This window comes from Nomascus leucogenys, chromosome 7b (assembly GCF_006542625.1).
Source record: "Nomascus leucogenys isolate Asia chromosome 7b, Asia_NLE_v1, whole genome shotgun sequence".
NCBI lineage: Eukaryota > Metazoa > Chordata > Mammalia > Primates > Hylobatidae > Nomascus > Nomascus leucogenys.
In genome coordinates, this window is record NC_044387.1 from 42,934,083 (window position 1) to 42,954,643 (window position 20,561).

Sequence of the window (20,561 nt, forward strand, 5' to 3'; positions counted from 1 at the left end):
TCTGGGCCAGGTGTGCTGGCTCAAGCCTGTAATCCCAGCACTTTGGGAGGCCAAGGCAGGCGGGTCAGGAGTTTGAGATCAACCTGGCCAATGTGGTGAAACACCGTCTCTACTAAAAATACAAAAATTAGTCAGGCGTGGTGGCATGCACCTGTAATCCTAGCTACGCCGGAGGCTGAGGCAGGAGAATTGCTTGAATCTGGGAGGCAGAGATTGCAGTGAACCAAGATCGCACCACTAGACTCCAGCCTGGGCAACAGAGCAAGATTCCATCTCAAAAAAAAAAGAAAAAAAGAAAAAAAAAGAGGAGTCTGTATATATTTCAAATATGAATTATGAATTTTAGTTTACATGCACGTTCAGAAACCTATTACATAGCCCCCTAGAACAGTCATACATATGTATAAAGGTCAAAGCCCTATATATGACTATACTGTATATGCATATAACATATATTCCACATGTATATTTCATTTTATCTCTTAATACTAGTAGCTAGTAGGCTTCTTTCTACTATACTTCTCTACTTCTGGATCTACCAACTGAACTGTCAATTTACCAAGACTTCACTCACAAGACAAATATAACATATTAGAGAGAGTCTGGCTATGGTGGTTCACGCCTGTAATCCCAGCATTTGGGGAAGCTGACGAAGGAGGATCACTTGAGCCTAAGAGTTTGAGACCAGCCTGGGCAACATAGGAAGACCTCATCTCTACAAAAATTACAAATATTAGCTGGGTGTGGTGGTGCATGCCTGTAGTACCAGCTACTTGGGAGGCTGAGGTGGGAGGATCACATGAGCCCAGGAGGCTGAGGCGGTAGTAAGACATGATTGTACCACTGCACGCCAGCCTAGGTGATACAGCAAGACCCTGTTTCAAAAAAAAAAAACGAAAAACAACAACAACAACAAAAAAAAACAGATTAGAGGGGAAAAAACCTAGAAATAGATTCTGTATTCAGATTCTAGAGTAAATGCCTTTAAGTTCTGGTCCACTTCAACAACAAGAAGAAAAAAAAATTGAAAAAATTGTAGGTGATGCAATATGGGTGTAGCTGATATGGCAAGTAAAATGGTTTAGAACCCTGATCAGAAAACCTGTATGAAATAAAGATCTTCATTTCAGGTTGTAACCCATGAAAGTACTACTTGGAATGTAAGAAATAGTAGAATATTCACACTTTCATATGCTTATATGAACCTAATATGTTTTAAGTAAAAATAAAATGTTAAGGGTAATGCACATATTTTTCTTATGTAATTCTCCTCTTCAACCAATTTTTTCAATTATCTGATAGCCACCATATTAACTATTGGATAAGAAGTATTCTTTGATGGTACCAAGGGCCCAGATATAAAGAAGCCACACATCCTAAGTACAGGCTGCTGGGTTATAAGGACAGTGTGGGAAATCACAGATCATCAGAACTCCAACTCATCCAGAAAAGAGATTATTTTCTCAGCCACACCTGATAAGATTTCACCAGTAACTAGTGAAGAGGAATTGGAAACTCTTACCAGAACCCTTTGTATATCATTTATAGCCTATTATACAAACACACTGTATGTGTTTATTATATAGGAAACTGCACACAGTTCTTATTTCATAGTATGTTTAGTCATTCTCATTTAATCCTTTCGTATCTTCATAAAACCCATCAAGAACTTCTGCAGCTGTTGTTGGTGATGGAGGTGTGTACCCAGCGGCCCTGCTTGGACTAGGTTCCCAGGCAAGCTGTCTCCTTACAGATATTGCTTTAGTGGGGCCTATTTTGGCCAGAGTTACACAGACAGAGTACAGCACATTGAAAAGAAGTGCCATTTAAAGTCTTGTCTGACTTTTAGAGATACTTAGGTTCATACATTTATACTGAGTTGTGAATGAGCTTCAAGGGATCTAGGAAGCCTGGGAAACTGTTACATATGTATGTTTGCAGGGGGAGGAATGTTTGGCTTTCATCAGATTTTCAAAAGACCCCTTAATCCCAAGAGAGGTCAAGAATCATTGATATAATAAAAAGGAATGAAGTTCTCATACACGCTACAACATGGATGAACCTTGAAAACAGTATGCTAAGTGAAAGAAGCCACAAAAGACCACATACTATATGTCTTTATTCGTATGCAAGTCCAGAATAAAGAAATCTATAGAGACAGAAAGTAGATTAGTGGTTGTTTAGGGCTAGGTTGGGAGTGGGGGAATAAGAAGAGACAGGGATGACAGCTAAAAGGTACAGGGTTTTTGATGTGAGGAATATGTCCTAAAATTGACTGTGGTGAGGTCTGTACATATCTATGGATAAGCTAAAACCCATAGAATGGTAGACTTTAAGTAGATAAATTAAATGGTATATTAATTATAGATCCATAAAGCTATCTTTTAAAAAAATAATTGGCATAGACTTATCATTTGCCAATCTTGTTCCTATTCTTTACTTCATGAGGTATTACGAAATAAGTAAATGAACATTCAAAAGTCACTACTAAGTGACTCACTCTTCTGATGCCAATTCCATTTCCCACCACGCTTCAGCTGTTGCCTAGTGTCAGGATAGGGGGAAAAGAGCATGCACTTGGGAGCCTGGACCGCTTAATAACACTTGTACAGGCTGCCTAATCTTACTGTCTTGTTCTTATTTTCCTGTTCTAAAACAGAATGTTACTCAACTAAGAATATAATTGTGAGACACTCTATGTAAAGTACCTAGCACTGTGCCGAGCATATGGTAGATACTAACAAATGGTAGCATATGTTTATCATCATGTATTAGCACTGATTTGGTTTTAAGTGACAGAAACTCAATCTAGTTAAAGCAAAGATGGAAATGTATTAATTTATATCACTGGGAAGGCCGTCTAGCTTCAGAAAAGCAATAGCCAGAGACTCAAGTGACCTCTCAAGACCCTAGGTCCCTCTTTGTCTCCTGGCTTCGTCCTCAGGTGGAAACACATGGAGACAAAGTTGTCAAAGCTTCAGGCTCAGATTCCACCATTTAGTGGCTCAAGTGGAAGAACAAACCTCTTTCTAGATAGTGCCAAAAGTCCTGGAAGACTCTTACTGGCCTGGCTAAGATGCTGTGTCCATCTCGGAGCCAATCTCCATGGCCAGGGGGAAGGAATTACAATTAATCAGGCCTGAATCATGTTCCATATCTGTGGAAGGATGATGTATTAGTTCATTTTCACACTGCTAATATATACCCAAAATTGGGTAATTTATAAAGAAAAAGAGGTTTAATGAACTCAGTTCCACATGGCTGGGGAGGCCTCACATCATGGTAGAAGGCAAAAGGCACTTACATGCCTTTACATCTTCTTACATGGTGGCAGGCAAGAGAGAATGAGAGCCAAGTGAAAAGGGAAACGCCTTACAAAACCATCAGATCTTGTGAGACTTATTCACTACCAGGAGAACAGCATGGGGGGAGCTGCCCCCGGGATTCAATTATCTCTCACTGGGTCCCTCCCACAACACATGGAAATTATGGGAGCTACAATTCAAGATGAAATTTGGGTGGGGACACAGCCAAATCATATCAGAGGATAGATTACTCCTTCCCTGCACCCCAACCCCAAACCAATACATGTGCTACATATCTACAGACATTTATTCTTTCCAGGGTGAGATAATCTTTTTAGGCTGAATGGTGAGGCAAAGAAAACTGACAATTCAGTTCTGCATTTACCGGTCACCCACTCTGGGGTAAGCACCTTCCATGCTGTGTGTGTGTATATGCACTTGAACCCTTGAATATATGGGGAGCCTGTCAGATGCCAAGATGAATGAGAATCTCATATATTAATTGTTTACACATTTTATAACAACAGTAATCCCTTCCTGGTGGCTTCAACTAGTTGCTGAAGTGTGGAGGAGACAACCTTTGTAAGAAATGTGGATAAAATTATATGCCATGGGTAATTTTACTTATTAAATATTTTCTCGGTTGTGAGTTTAGAAAAGAGAACAAGGTAACACAAATGAGTATTTCAGGAAGCCCCTGCAATATTAGGCAGTGACTGATGGGAAGAGGCCAGTAGTGGGTTTACATTTGCAAAGAGCCAAATCCTGCAGAATGGAGGCTGGTCTAGCTGAGAGTCAGCCCTCCTAGGGAGCCGACATGTGTGTAAATCAGATGTATGCCGTTGCTCATTCTTCAGGTCATTTGTTTTTTTGGACATTTGGATTTAATTTGTGGGTGTCTCTTCCTTTTCCAAAAGCAGTGTTTAGAACATAGAGGAAATTTAAGGTTCCAGGATACACTGCTGGGTTGTGGCCTCCCCCATGCCATTTCTTGTCTTCATGTATTTTAATGGGTGATTCTCATTATATTCAAAACATGTTACATTTATGTGTCTCCCTCACCTCAGAACAGTTCAGACCCAGCTGTTTGGCATCACTAATGAGAAGTTTCTCTGTAGATCTCCCATGGTCAAAAACTAATAGAAAACTATAATGCAGTGGTTAGCAGTGCAGGTTTTGAATTCCAATCTGGCTTTGAATCCTTACTTTATTTTTGTATCACCAGATCATATTAAATCACTTATTATGTTTATTTTTTATATCTGTTTTCCTCAGTTAGAATATGAGCTCCAGGAGGGCAGGCATCACTGTCTGTTTTGTTCACTGATATAGTTCATGCACCTAAAACAGTGTCAGGTACTTTGAAGGCACTCAATAAATATCTGTTGAATGTGTGAATCATGTAATTAACCATGTTAACATACTATTTAACACAGTTTCTGTTTTCACCCTTAGGGTTTCATCCTGAGTGTGTTGAACTACGGGATTGACAGGGAGCAGTACTCAATAGCAGCATCTGAATGTCCTCTTTTTTTTCCATCTTCTCCCTGCTCCATCTGCCCAGAGAAGGGTTTTACCTTTCTGTATGAACTATACACCCGTAGTTGGGTCAGCATGCATTCTTTCCTACTTTAAGTTTAATGTATAAACTCTATGTGGTAAGTTCTCTACCTTTGCTCTTGATATAAAAAAGCTAGATTTTGGAATCCCAGCAGAAATTCTCTCCCATCAAAGCCTGCCTAATAATAACAAGTCAAAAGCACTTTGACTTTTAGATTACTATGTCTCTTATGAACTTAAAAACTATTTTGAAACTCAGAGCTGAGCAATGACTTCTTTGTCTTAGACTATAACTGTTCTCCCCCTGAAATAGGACAGATAAAAAGCTATCGGTGCTGCTCAGGAAATAGTGACTTCTCAGCATCTCAGCATAGTTCCCTGCTATATCCACTTCCATAAATGATCAACATCCCTTTTGTTGGGTGCTTCTTTGCCTTGTAACGCCTATATGTGATTACCGAACTGGGGGTTCTTTTCTCATCTTTAAGATGACTTTATGAGTCTTTGCTTGATTCATGATATACTGATTCCCTTTTCCAGCTGTAGAAGGGCAATCTTCAACTAGATGCTCATAAATGACTCACCTCATGAGAAGTACCACTGTCTTCATGCTCAGATCCCACTATCTAAATCCTGTTTCCTACCTGGTCTTACCTTAGCTGATATTCATCAACAAAGATTTGCCTGAGAAGGACAGTTTACTCTTATGCCATTTGCAACTAATACAGGACCCTAAAAGTGTATGTGGAGGAGGCATATTGAGTTAAAAGTACAAGTAGAGTGTCTGAAACCACCAATTTCCTTTCCAGTAGTGATAAAAGATATTAAACATAGTGAGACAAATTTAAAGGAAATTTATCAGAGAGCAAGAGAGAAAACTATTTCTCCCCAAAGAAAGCATCTATGTGCAAGTAAAGCTACTAGCTGACAGTCCAGAGCTGAAAGCAACTCAGTGGCCCCTGGAGTCGGGGACGGAGGGAGTGGTAGCCTCTCTCTCAGCCCTCCATGTGCCTCCCCATACCCACAGTGTGGAGAGCTGGGAAGACAGGTATGTCAGAACCCTGGCCATGGCAGCCACCAGACAGAGGAGGCAGTCCTAAACAGACTGACTTTAGAAGACTAGGAGAAATCCCTTAGTTCTCAGGGCTTAAATCCACCTGAAAAGATTCCTAAATTCCAAAAAAACGGATTTCAACTTGGCAGTGTGCACTGTGCAGAGTTCAGGGAAAGAGACAGCTCACCGGAAGACTTGATTGTCTGATCCCTATGGAAAAATGGATGCATCAGAGATCTATGGACTATTTGCAATTTATTCAACTGGCTCCCTTCAGTTTGAATATTTGCACACTTAGCAATCTCCTGATGAGAGTTGGCTTCCTCATCTTTATTTTTTTTTGCTGTATGTAACAGACTTAACCAAAACTGGCTTCCAAACTAAAGAGTATCATTTTCTCAAAGGAGGAGCAGTCTGAGGTACTGTAGGTCTAGGGTTGGTAAATTTAGAGGCTCACCAACATCAGCAAGGACCAGATTCTTCTCATAATTCTGCACTGCAATACTTAGGACTTAGGGTGTTGGCGTTGGTCCTCTAGCTTGTCTCCTTATGGTCAAAAAACAGTGACAACAACCTTCACCATAGCATCCTCACACAACAAAATGTGAAGTCCATAGTGAGAATGATATTTCTTTGCCAACAAGAAAACTTTCCCAGGCCTCCCCCCAACCCTTTTCAAAAACCTTACAGTTGTGCCTTATTAGTCATAATTGTTCCCAAATCTTTTTCTAAGCCAACTGTCAGCAAGGAGAACACAGTCACCATAATCAACTTGGACCAATCAAGACTACTCGCCTTTTGGTCCTGAGCATGGGCCCAGCTTTCCTAAAATGCAGTCACACATCAATGTATCAGAATTCTACTAATTAGAAAACCTGGGGAAATGGCTGTTACATACACAATGCAACCAAAAGTGTCTACTGCACCATGAACATTTCCTGCAAGGAAAGACATATAGAGAGTTCAACTGTCTCGTCACTATGGCTATTTGTCTGCTTATTTAAAAAATAATATTCCAAGGCCAAGCATGGTGGCTCATACCTGTAATCCCAGCACTTTGGGAGGCTGAGGTGGGTGGATCACTTGAGGTCAGGAGTTCGAGACCAGCTTGGTCAACATGGTGAAACCAACCCCTCTCTACTAAAAATACAAAAATTAGCCAGTGGTGGCAGCCACCTGTAATCCCAGCTATTCAGGAGGCTGAAGCAGGAGAATCACTTGAACCCAGGAGGTGGAGGTTGCAGTGAGCTGAGATCGCACCACTGCACTCCAGCCTGGGCAATGGAGTGAGACTCTGTCTCAAAAAAAAAAAAAAAAAAAAATCCTCTTCACTTAAACATTTGTCTTCCTCTTCAGAAATAACAACAAAAAAAGCTCCAAGAATGAAGAGGTGACCTATTAAATTTCAAATTGATGACGACTTATGCCTGCTTTCTTAAGGTATGGACAGACAGATGTCCGGCAATCACAAGGGCTCTGTGGGGTGACCAGGAGTGATGGAAAAAATCTCACCTAGTTAAAGGTTCAGCAAATGTCCACTGAGGGATCTTGATGTGCCAGGCACTGTATCAAGCAGCATACCAAGGAGATAGGGCATAGTTTCTGCTCCTAGGAATCCACAGTCAGCCTCATGACTTTGGCTGGGGATACTCTTTGTTATGAGACCTAGAGCCAACCAGTCTGGCAGTCCAAGACTGTCCAGATGGTTTGGGCTTCTGGCTGCCCAATCAGTATGGCTAGCTTGCCACCAGCAGAGAGACAGAAGGTAGTCTCTTAGCTGTCCTCCTTAGCTGACCAGGGCCCGGAGGGTGCGTACATCTTCTTTCAATCCCTGGATGTGTGATTCTTCTTGTCAGCAGACAAGGCCAGCAGTGTCTGCCTTGTTCTACACTATGAGTTGGGTTCAAGCCTCTGCTCTCCAGAAAAGCACTGATAGTATTTCTTAGGAATAATATCTATATAAGAAAGCCCTCAAGGAAGGCAAGAAACAAGCTTGGTAATGGGCTGAAGGGAAGAGGGCAGAGTTCTAGGAGGGAATGAGCAATGCTGTGTATACGAAGGCACAGGATAAGCAGTGGAACATGCAATAAAAGGCATTGCAGTAAGGCAATGGTAACATATAAAGAATGAATTCAAACAATCTCAACACCTCAAACCCTATAAGAAGCAAGGTGCAGACACCATGACCCCTTATTTAGTAGACATTTTGGGGCTCTGTGGGTATATTAGATTAAGCAGACAGGGTAGAATTTTGTTATTGTCACTATGGTTAAAAGTAATTTGAGGTGTCCATTCCAAGATGGCCAAATAGGAACAGCTCTGGTCTGCGGCTCCCAGCGTGATCGATGCAGAAGAGTGATTTCTGCATTTCCAACTGAAGTACCTGGTTCGTCTTATTGGGACTGGTTGGAAAGCAGGTACAGCCCACGGAGGGCAAGCTGAAGGAGGGCGGGGCGTCACCTTACCTGGGAAGCACAAGGGGTCAGGGGATTTCGCTTTCCTAGCCAAGGGAAGCTGTGACAGATGGCACCTAGAAAAACGGGACACTCCTGCTCAAATACTGTGCTTCTCCAACGTTCTTAGCAAACGGCACACCAGGAGATTATATCCCCCACCTGGCTTGGCAGGTCCCACGCCCATGAAGCCTTGCTCACTGCTAGCCCAGCAGTGAGATCAACCTATGAGGCAGCGGCCCAGCAAAGGGAGGGGCGTCTGCCATTGCTGAGGCTTGAGTAGGTAAACAAAGTGGCCTGGAAGCTCAAACTGGGTGGAGCCAACTGCAGCGCCACAAGGCTTGCTGCCTCTATAGACTCCACCTCTGAGGGCAGGGCATAGTTGAACAAAAGGCAGCAGAAACTTCTGCAGACTTAAACGTCCCTGTCTGACGGCTCTGAAGAGAGCAGTGGTTCTCCCAGCACAGTGTTGGAGTTCTGAGAAACAGACAGACTGCCTCCTCAACTGGGTCCCTGACTCCCGTGTAGCCTAACTGGGAGACACCTCCTAGTAGAGGCCAACTGACACCTCATACAGCTGGGTGCCCCTCTGAGACAAAGCTTCCAGAGGAAGGATCAGGCAGCAATATTTGCTGTTCTGCAGCCTCTGCTGGTGATATCCAGGCAAACAGGGTCTGTAGGGCACCCCTAGCAAACTCCAACAGAACTGACTGTTAGAAAGAAAACTAACAAACAGAAAGGAATACCATCAACATCAACAAAAATGACATCCACACAAAAACCCCATCTGTAGGTCACCATCATCAAAGACCAAAGGTAGATTAAACCACAAAGATGGGGAGAAACGAGAGCAGAAAAGCTGGAAATTCTAAAAACCAGAGTGCCTCTTCTCCTACAAAGGATCACAGCTCCTTGCCAGCAATGGAACAAACCTGGACGGAGAAAACTTTGATGAGTTGACAGAAGCAGGCTTCAGAAGGTCGGTAATAACAAACTTCTCTGAGCTAAAAGAGGATGTTCGAACCCATCGCAAGGAAGCCAAAAACCTTGAAAAAAGATTAGATAAATGGCTAACTAGAACGAACAGTGTAGAGAAGACCTTAAATGACTGGATGGAGCTGAAAACCATGGCACGAGAACTACATGACACATGCACAAGCTTCAATAGCTGATTTGACCAAGTGGAGGAAAGGGTATCAGTGACAGAAGATCAAATTAATGAAATAAAGCGAGAAGAGACGTTTAGAGAAAAACGAGTAAAAATAAATAAAGCCTCCAAGAAATATGGGACTATGTGAAAAGACCAAATCTATGTTTGATTGATGTACCTGAAAGTGATCGGGAGAATGGAACCAAGTTGGAAAACACTCTGCAGGATATTATCCAGGAGAACTTCCCCAACCTAGCAAGGCAGGCCAACAATCAAATTCAGGAGATACAGAGAACACCATTAAGATACTCCAGAAGAGCAACTCAAAGACCCGTAATTGTCAGATTAACCAAGGTTGAAATGAAGGAAAAAATATTAAGGGCAGCCAAAGAGAAACATTTGGTTACCCACAAAGGGAAGCCCATCAGACTAACAGCGGGCCTCTCAGCAGAAACTCTACAAGCCCGAAAAGAGTGGAGGCCAATATTCAACATTCTTAACGAAGAGAATTTTCAAACCAGAATTTCATATCCAGCCAAACTAAGCTTCATAAGTGAAGGAGAAATAAAATCCTTTACAGACAAGCAAATGCTGAGAGATTTTGTCACTACTAGGCCTGTCTTACAAAGGCTCCCAAAGGAAGCACTAAACATGGAAAGGAACAACTGGTACCAGCCACTGCAAAAACATGCCAAATTGTAAAGACCATTGATGCTAGGAAGAAACTGCATCAATTAATGGGCAAAATAACCAGCTAACATCATAATGGCAGGATCAAATTCACACATAACAATATTAACCTTAAATGTAAATGGGCAAAATGCTCCAATTAAAAGACACAGACTGGCAAATAGGATAGAGTCAAGTCCTATCAGCATGCTGTATTCAGGAGACCCATCTCATGTACAGACACACACATAGGCTCAAAGTAACAGGATGGAGGAAGATCTACCAAGCAAATGGAAAGCTAAAAAAAGGAGGGGTTGCAATCCTAGTCGCTGATAAAACAGACTTTAAACAAAGATCAAAAGAGACAAAGAAAGCCATTACATAATGGTAAAGGGATCAATTCAACAAGAAGAGCTAACTATCCTAAATATATATGCACACAATACAGGAGCACCCAGATTCATAAAGCAAGTCCTTAGAGACATACAAAGAGACTTAGACTCCCACACAATAATAATGGGAGACTTTAAACACCCCACTGTCAATATTAGACAGATCAACAAGACAGAAGGTTAACAAGGATATCCAGGACTTGAACTAAGCTCTGCACCAAGTGGACCTAATAGACATGTACAGAACTCTCCACCCCAAATCAACAGAATGTACATTCTTCTCAGCACCACATCACACTTATTCCAAAATTGACCACATAGTTGGAAGTAAAGCACTGCTCAGCAAATGTAAAAGAACAGAAATCACAACAAACTGTCTCTCAGACCACAGTACAATCAAATTAGAACTCAGGATTAAGAAACTCACTCAAAACCAAACGACTACATGGAAACTGAACAACCGGCTCCTGAATGACTACTGGGTAAATAACAAAATGAAGACAAATAAAGATGTTCTTTGAAACCAATGAGAACAAAGACACAACATATCAGAATCTCTGGGACACATTTAAAGCAGTGTGTAGAGAGAAATTTATAGCACTAAATGCCCACAAGAGAAAGCAGGAAAGATCTAAAATCAACACCCTCACATCACAATTAAAAGAACTAGAGAAGCAGGAGCAAACAAATTCAAAAGCTAGCAGAAGGCAAGAAATAACTAAGATCAGAGCAGGACTGAAAGAACTAGAGACACAAAAGGCCTCCAAAAAAATAAATGAATCCAGGAGCTGTTTTTTTGAAGACATCAATAAAATTGATAGACTGCTAGCAAGACTAATAAAGAAAAAAACAGGAGAATCAAATAGACACAATAAAGAATGATAATGGGGATTATCACCACCGATCCCACAGAAATAAAACTACCATCAGAGAATACTATAAATACCTCTACACAAATAAACCAGAAAATCTAGAAGCAATGGATGAATTCCTAGACACATATATCCTCCCAAGACTAAACCAGGAAGAAGTCGAATCTCTGAATAGACCAATAACAGGCTCTGAAATTTAAGCAATAATTAATAGGCTACCAACCAAAAAAAGTTCAGGACCGGATGGATTCACAGCTGAATTCTACCAGAGGTTCAAAGAGGAGCTGGTACCGTTCCTTCTGAAACAATTCTAAACAATAGAAAAAGAGGGAATCCTCCCTAACTCATTTTATGAGGCCAGCATCATCCTGATACCAAAGCTCAGCAGAGACACAACAAAAAAAAGACAATTTTAGACCAATACCCCTGATGAACATTGATGCGAAAATCCTCAATTAAATACTGACAAACCAAATCCAGCAGCACATCAAAAAGCTTATCCACCACGACCAAGTCAGCTTCATCCCTGGGATGCAAGCCTGATTCAACATATGCAAATCAATAAATGTAATCCATCACATAAACAGAACCAATGACAAAAACCACATGATTATCTCAATAGATGCAGAAAAGGCCTTCAACAAAATTCAACAGTCTTTCATGCTAAAAACTCTCAATAAACTAGGTATTCATGGAACATATCTCAAAACAATAAGACCAATTTATGACAAATCCACAGCCAATATCATACTGAATGGGCAAAAACTGGAAACATTCCCTTTGAAAACTGGCACTAGACAGGGATGCCCTCTCTCACCACTCCTATTCAACATAGTGTTGGAAGTTCTGGTCAGGGCAATCAGGCAGGAGAAAAAAATAAAGGGTATTCAATTAGGAAAAGGGGAAGTCAAATTGTCCAGGTTTGCAGATGACATGATTGTATATTTAGAAAACCCCATCATCTCAGCCCAAAATCTCAAGCTGATAAGCAACTTCGGCAAATTCTCAGGATACAAAATCAATGTGCAAAAATCACAAGAATCCCTATACACCAATAACAGACAAACAGACAAATCATGAGTGAACTCCCATTCACAATTGCTACAAAGAGAATAAAATACCTAGGAATCCAACTTACAAGGTATGTGAAGGACCTCTTCAAGGAGAACTACAAACCACTGCTCAGTGAAATAAAAGAGGACACAAACAAATGCAAGAACATTCCATGCTCATGGATAGGAAGAATCAATATCATGAAAATGGCCATATTGCCCAAAGTTATTTATAGATTCAATGCCATCCCCATCAAGCTACCAATGACTTTCTTCACAGAATTGGAAAAAAACTACTTTGAATTTCATATGGAACCAAAAAGAGCCCACATTGCCAAGACAATCCTAAGCAAAAAGAACAATGCTGGAGGCATCATGCTACCTGACTTCAAACTATACTACAAGGCTACAGTAACCAAAACAGCATGGTACTGGTACCAACACAGAGAGATAGACCAATGGAACAGAACAGAGGCCTCAGAAATAACCCCACACATCTACAACCATCTGATCTTTGACAAACCTGACAAAAACAAGAAATGGGGAAAGGATTCCCTATTTAATAAATGGTGCTGGGAAAACTGGCTAGCCATACGTAGAAAGCTGAAACTGGGTCCCGTCCTTACACCTTACACAAAAATTAATTCAAGATGGATTAAAGACTTACATGTTAGACCTAAAACCATAAAAGCCCTAGAAGAAAACCTAGGCAATACCATTCAGGACACAGGCATGGGCAAAGACTTCATGAATAAAATACCAAAAGCAATGGCAACAAAATCCAAAATTGACAAATGGGATCTAATTAAACTAAAGAGCTCCTGCACAGCAAAGCAAACTACCATCAGAGTGAACAGGCAACCTACAGAATGGGAGACAAATTTTGTATGCCACGTGCAACCCATTCAGTCCATCTGACAAAGGACTAATATCCAGAATCTACGAAGAGCTTAAGCAAATTTGCAAGAAAAAAGCAAAAATCTCCATCAAAAAGTGGGCAAGGGATATGAACGACACTTCTCAAAAGAAGACATTTATGCAGCCAACAGACACATGAAAAAATGCTCATCATCACTGGCCATCAGAGAAATGCAAATCAAAACCACAATGAGATACCATCTCATGCCAGTCAGAATGGCGATCATTAAAAAGTCAGGAAACAACAGATGCTAGAGAGGATGTGCAGAAACAGGAATGCTTTTACACTGTTGGCTGGAGTGTAAACTAGTTCAACCATTGTTAAAGACAGTGTGGCGATTCCTCAAGGATCTAGAACTAGAAATACCATTTGACCCAGCCATCCCATTACTGGATATATACCCAAAGGATTATAAGTTATGCTACTATAAAGACACATGCACACATATGTTTACTGCGGCACTACTCATAATAGCAAACTTGGAACCAACCCAAGTGTCCATCAATGACAGACTGGATTAAGAAAATGTGGCACACATACACCATGGAATACTATGCAGCCATAAAAAAGGATGAGTTCATGTCCTTTTTGCAGGGACATGGATAAAGCTTGAAACCATCATTCTGAGCCAACTATCACAAGGACAGAAAACCAAACACCACGTGTTCTCACTCATATGTGGGAATTGAACAATGAGAACACTTGGACACAAGGAGGGGAACATCACACACCGTGGCCTGTCATGGGGTGAGGGGCTGGGGGAGGGATAGCATTACGAGAAATACCTAATGTAAATGATGAGTTAATGGATGCAGCAAACCAACATGGCACATGTATACCACTGTAACAAACCTGCACATTGTACACATGTACCCTAGAACTTAAAGTATAATAATAAAAAAAGTAATTTGTACAAACTAGAAATACTAAAGGGAAAAATAAAGTGAATTCCTGGAAAAAATAACCCCATTTATTATTAATGCTCAGTGGGAAAATCATTTCAGTAATTTACTGCTGCCTGTATGGATGCAGACAATAACCCATGCAATGATGATTAATAGCATTGTTCAGAGAAATTTACCTCTACAGATGCAAAGAATTAAAATTTACTGAGGCTTCTAGTCAGTCACAAACCACTATTGCTCTTCATATTCTTTTTTTTTTTTTTTTTTTGAGATGGAGTCTCGCTCTGTCACCCAGGCTGGAGTGCAGTGGCGCCATCTCGGCTCACTGCAAGCTCCGCCTCTCAGGTTCATGCCATTCTCCTGCCTCAGCCTCCCGAGAAGCTGGGACTACAGGCACCCGCCACCACGCCTGGCTAATTTTTTGTATTTTTAGTAGAGACGGGGTTTCACCGTGGTCTCGATCTCCTGACCTTGTGATCCGCCCGCCTCAGCCTCCCAAAGTGCTGGGATTACAAGCGTGAGCCACCGCACCCGGCCTTTATATTCTTGCTTGATTAAAAAAATGAACTGAACAAAGATTCTATCACACAAACCTATAATTACACTTTTTTTTTTTTTTTTGAGACAGTCTTGCTCTGTTGCCCAGGCTAGAGTGCAGTGGTGTGATCTCAGCTCACTGCAACCTCCACTTCCTGGGTTGGAGCAATCTCCTGCCTCAGCCTCCTGAGTGGCTGGGATTACAGGCGCCTGCCATCACGGCCAGCTAATTTTTGTATTTTTAGTAGAGATGGGGTTTCACCATCTTGGCCAGGCTGGTCTCGAACTCCTGACCTCCTGATCCACCCACCTCGGTGCATGCCTGTAGTCCCAGCTACTTGGTAGGCTTAGTTGGAAGGATCACCTGAGCCCAGGGAGGTCAAGACTGCAATAAGCCATGATCATGCCACTGTACTCTAGGCCAGAGTGCAACCCTGTTTCAAAAAAATAAAGATTCATAGATGTAGGATGCTCATATGAAAAATGATGTGAGCTCCACAAGGGCAGATCCTTGGTCAGTCATGTTCACTGTTGTATCTTTAGTATCGAGAGCTGTGCCTGGGATAGAATAGATGCATGATAAATAGCTGTTGAGGGATGAATGAATGCTAAATGTTGACTCATTGGCTGGCCCAGTCATCCCTGCGTCTTCTATCTCAGCCTTTTTTTTGCAGGGTACTTCCCTCCAACTTTCTTTTCACTCAGGGCCGTATGGTACCTCACCTTTCCCATGTCTCTCCTTCCTATTTACTTTTGTCTAGCCAATTTATGGGGTTGCTCAGCAAATGTTTTGGCTCCAATTGGGAAAACAAGCTCTTAGTGCCATCATTGTCACCTGGCCCAGACTCCCAAAACAAGCCTGGTGTTGAAGGAAATGTCAACTGAAAAGGTTTGGTCTGCCCCTCTGGTAGACCAAAAACAACACATCTGGATACTGAATCTGAGTTTCTTCATTGCCTTTCCAGAGAAATCCCTCCTGATCCCCCACTCAGAGCCACTTCCACCTTCAGTGGCTCTAGAATTCTGTAAGACAGCAGCTCTCTATTACCTAAAACAAAAGTGGAAAATTTAAATGATACTTAAACTGGAGTCACTCTCTTCTGAAAGTGGAGGATGAGAAAACCAGACTCAATTTCTTTATCTGTAATATGAAAGAGTTGATTTAGATTAGTGGTATTCTATGGGCATAATCTGTCCTATAGTGTGTTGTGATTTGCCCATTGTATCAGGGTTCTCCAAAGAAATGGAACCAATCAGATATAGATGAAGATATGTCAATATCTATAGATACGTAAGAGGAAATTATTATGGGAATTGGCTCATGTGATTATGGAGGTAGAGAAGTCCCATCCTATGCCATGTGCAAGCTGGAGAACCAGGGAAACTGGTGGTATGATTCAGCTGGAGTCCAAACGTCTGAGAACCAAGGAAGCTGATGGTATAACTTTCAGGCCAAGGCCGAAGGCCTGAGATTCTAGGAGGCCACTGGCATAAGTCTGAGTTTGAGGGCCCAAGAACCTGGAGTTCTGATGTCCAAGGGCTGGAGAAGATGGATGGCCCACCTCCAGCAGAGAGCATGAATTCACCTTTTCTCTTCCTTTTTGTTCTATTCTGGGCCTCGAAGGATTAAATGGTGCCCACTCACGTGGAGTGAGGTTGGCTCTTCCTCACTCAGTCCACTCATTCAAATGCCAGTCTCCTCCAGAAACATCCTCACAGACACCAAAATAATGCTTTACCAGCGGCCTGGTATAATAGTCCATTCTTGCACTGCTATAAAGAAGTACCTGAAACTGGGTAATTTATACAGAAAGAGGTTTAACTGATTCACAGTTCCACAGGCTGTACAGGAAGCGTGGCTGGAGGTCTCAGAAAACTTTCAATCATGGCAGAAGGCAAATCAAATGCACCTTACATGGCCAGAGGAGGAGTAAGAGAGAGAAGGGGGAGGTGCTACATACTTTAAAATAACCAGATCTCGTGAGAAGGAACACATTCTCATGTGTGCCGCAAGGGGTAAGTCTGCCGCCATGATCCAATCACCTCCCACCAGGTCCCTCCACCAACACCGGGGTGGAGACACAAATCCAAATTATACCACCTGGGTATCCCTTAACCCAGTAAGATCACATCTAAAATTAACCATCACACCTATAGAAAAAACTTTTAAAACATGAATTAGTTGCCGACATTTAAAAACCAGAAATTTCACAGAGAAACAACAGCTGGAGTGTAACTCCAGCAGAATCAAAGCTGGAGCAGAGTCAGATTCCCTTTCTAGTGGGGCTGTGTTCTCTCCCAGTCTTCACTACTCCCTACCTTCTTTCGCTTTGTTGAGAGTCTTTGAGGCCCATGTGATCTGCTGGGGTGGCAGGCCTGCCTAACTCTCACTGTTCTGCCTGATTCCTGTGGGGACATTGGGATCTCTGAATTCAGTGACTAAAATCAATTCTAGCTGATTCTGGGGTATTTAAACAAGTCATTGCTGAAACCTTGCAGAGTATGCCTCTATCGTGATACTCAAAGTACCTACAAATGCTCTGAGGACATTGTTAAGATTCAGATTCTAATCCAGTAGGTCTGGTATGGGGCCTGAGAGGCTGTATTTCCATCAAGCCTCCCTATGATGCTGATGTGCAGACCACATTTTGCAGCAAGGCCCCCTACTTGCCTCCGAATTCTCTTCCATTAGAGTTTTGGAGATTATAGTCGGCCAGAGAGTGTTTTAAAAATATACCAACATCCAGTCTGCATGCCTAGAGATTTGAATTATTTAGTTTGGGGTGGTCCCAGGGATTGGTATATTTTTTAATGTCTCAGATTATTCTAATGTGTCTTCAGGATTAAGAACCACTGCACTGGGCCAGGTGCGGTGGCTCATGCCGGTAATCCCAACACTTTGGGAGGAAGAGGCAGGTGGATCACAAGGTCAGGAGATCGAGACCATCCCAGCCAAAATGGTGAAACCCCGTCTCTACTAAAAATACAAAAATTAGCTGGGTGTGGTGGTGTGTGCCTGTAATCCCAGCTACTCAGGAGGCTGAGGCAGGAGAATCGCCTGAACCAGGGAGTCAGAGGCTGCAGTGAGCCAAGATTGCACCATCGCACTCCAGCCTGGTGACAGAGCGAAACTGCGTCTCAAAGAAAAAAAACAAAAAACAACAACAAAAAAAACCACACACACACACACACACACACACACACACACACACACACAAACTACCTCACTAAGTGGCATTCATTCTCAATATCAAAGTTTAACTTCTAGGCTGAATCTTAGCTTTAATATAAAGACATTAAATTTGTGTTGTTTTCAAAGGATAGACCATAGTGGTTACTGAGAGAGTTAGTGGGTGCAGAGGGGCCCCTTGGTACCTCAGTTGAGTCCCACTTTCCCACCCAAGTACCTTCAAGCTGCTGCTGCTCAGATTTCTGAGCCAGTCCTGTCACTTCATCAGCTGCCCTTGGCTTTGAACACCCAGGAAAAAAACCTGGTTACATCTCTCACGCCTTGGCTCACTGGCCTGAATTTCTCAACTTCAAAGTGAAAACCTTCTAACAAACTTTTAACACAAGCCTCCATGTCTCTCTCCAAGGACTCCTGAGGTCTGGCACACCTTTTCAAGTTTATTCACTTCCACCTACATCCCCTACAATAATCTAGGAGGGCTCAACAGAGGGACTGGAGGTCAGGAGCAACTACAAAGAGAAAACATCTAGATGAAGTCTATAAGAATAAAAAGAAGTCATTCTTTTAACTGAATAGGGTGAGGATGGCCACTCCTATATCTTATTAGACAAAGCCATATAAAAACAAGGAATTGTGTCTTTGCCCTTAGTTCCCAGTATGGCAATGTCCCATATTTGATACATGCTTGATAAATCCCTGTAAGTTTATTCATGAGGTGGAGTAGCTTCTGTGAGACTGCTTGTTCTGACCAAGTGAAATCAGGTGTGGAAGGCAACTACGACTTAACTGCATTTAAGTGAGACTCCCTGAACGTGCTCACAGCCTGGGCCTGGCTGTCCCTATTTCTCCTCGGCTCTCTGAATGCACTTCTTTTAGTGCACTGAGGTGCACTGAGGGAAAGGTACATGCATGACTGTTCCTTCTTGCCCCATCCCTTCTACACATACACATATCTTTCTTCTTCCCTGGTTTCTAGGTTTGGGCTCCAACTCTTAGTTTGAAGACCATTCGTAAGCATATTTCACTGAAAAATACGGTGAAAATTATTCCACACATAACATCACTTACACCTATCCACCTCACTTCCTCTAGGATATGGGGCTTTGTTTTCCAGAAACTGCCAAGAATTTACCACCTTGAACCTGTTGACAGGTAGTTCAGGAATGGGATCTTAGAGTCTGTAGGAAAGGAGTATGCCACTCCCTGGACCACTCTGGGCCCAGGACACACCCTCTACACTTCCCCCAAGGCCTTTCAGAAGCTGAGAAACAGCCAGAGGCTTGATAGCTGCCCTATTTAGAGACAGGCTGGACTTTTCCCACCCCTATCTTCAGAGGAATGGAACTAGAACTTATTACTTCTTGGTGCCTATAAAAACAGGCACATGACTTTTTTGGTCTCTTAGAACTACTGCCTCAGGGGTGGAGCCAAGATGGCCGAATAGGAACAGCTCCGGTCTACAGCTCCCAGGGTGAGCGACGCAGAAGATGGGTGATTTCTGCATTTCCATCTGATGTACCGGGTTCATCTCACTAGGGAGTGCCAGACAGTGGGTACAGGAGAGTGGGTGCAGTGCACCGTGCACGAGCAGAAGCAGGGTGAGGCATTGCCTCACTCGAGAAGCACAAGGGGTCAGGGAGTTCCCTTTCCTAGTCAAAGAAAGGGGTGACAGATGGCACCTGGAAAATCGGGTCACTCCCACTCTAATACTGCGCTTTTCCAACAGGCTTAAAAAATGGCATACCAGGAGATTATATCCCGCACCTGGCCCAGAGGGTCCTACGCCCACGGGGTCTCACTGGTTGCTAGCACAGCAGTCTGAGATCAAACTGCAAGGCGGCAACAAGGTTAGGGGAGGGGTGCCTGCCATTGCCCAGGCTCGATTAAGTAAACAAAGCAGCCAGGAAGCTCCAACTGGGTGGAGCCCACCACAGCTCAAGGAGGCCTGCCTGCCTCTGTAGGCGCTACCTCGGGGGGCAGGGCACAGACAAACAAAAATTCAGCAGGAACCTCTGCAGGCTTAAATGTCCCTGTCTGACAGCATTGAAGAGAGTAGTGGTTCTCCCAGCAGGCAGCTGGAGATCGGAGAACAGGCAGACTGCCTCAAGTGGTCCCTGACCCTCGAGCAGCCTAACTGGGAGGCACCCCCCAGTAGGGGCAGACTGATACCTCATATGGCCGGGTATTCCTCTGAGACAAAACTTCCAGAGGAACAATCAGGCAGCAGCATTTGCAGGTCACCAATATCCGCTGTTCTACAGCCACCGCTGTTCTGCAGCCACCACTGCTGACACCCAGGCAGACAGGGTCTGGAGTGGACCTCTAGCAAACTCCAACAGACCTGCAGCTGAGGTGCCTGTCTGTTAGAAGGAAAACTAACAAACAGAAAGGACATCCACACCAAAAACCCATCTGTACATCACCATCATCAAACACCAAAAGTAGATAAAACCACAAAGATGGGGAAAAAACAGAACAGAAAAACTGGAAACTCTAAAAAGCA

At 42.7% G+C, this 20,561-nt stretch overlaps 1 long non-coding RNA gene across 1 annotated transcript in view; it reads right to left on the reverse strand.

Moving 5' to 3' along the window:
* LOC115835895 overlaps positions 1-20,561 on the reverse strand; it is a 52,517-nt gene that overhangs the window by 20,854 nt on the left and 11,102 nt on the right. The window lies entirely within an intron of this gene.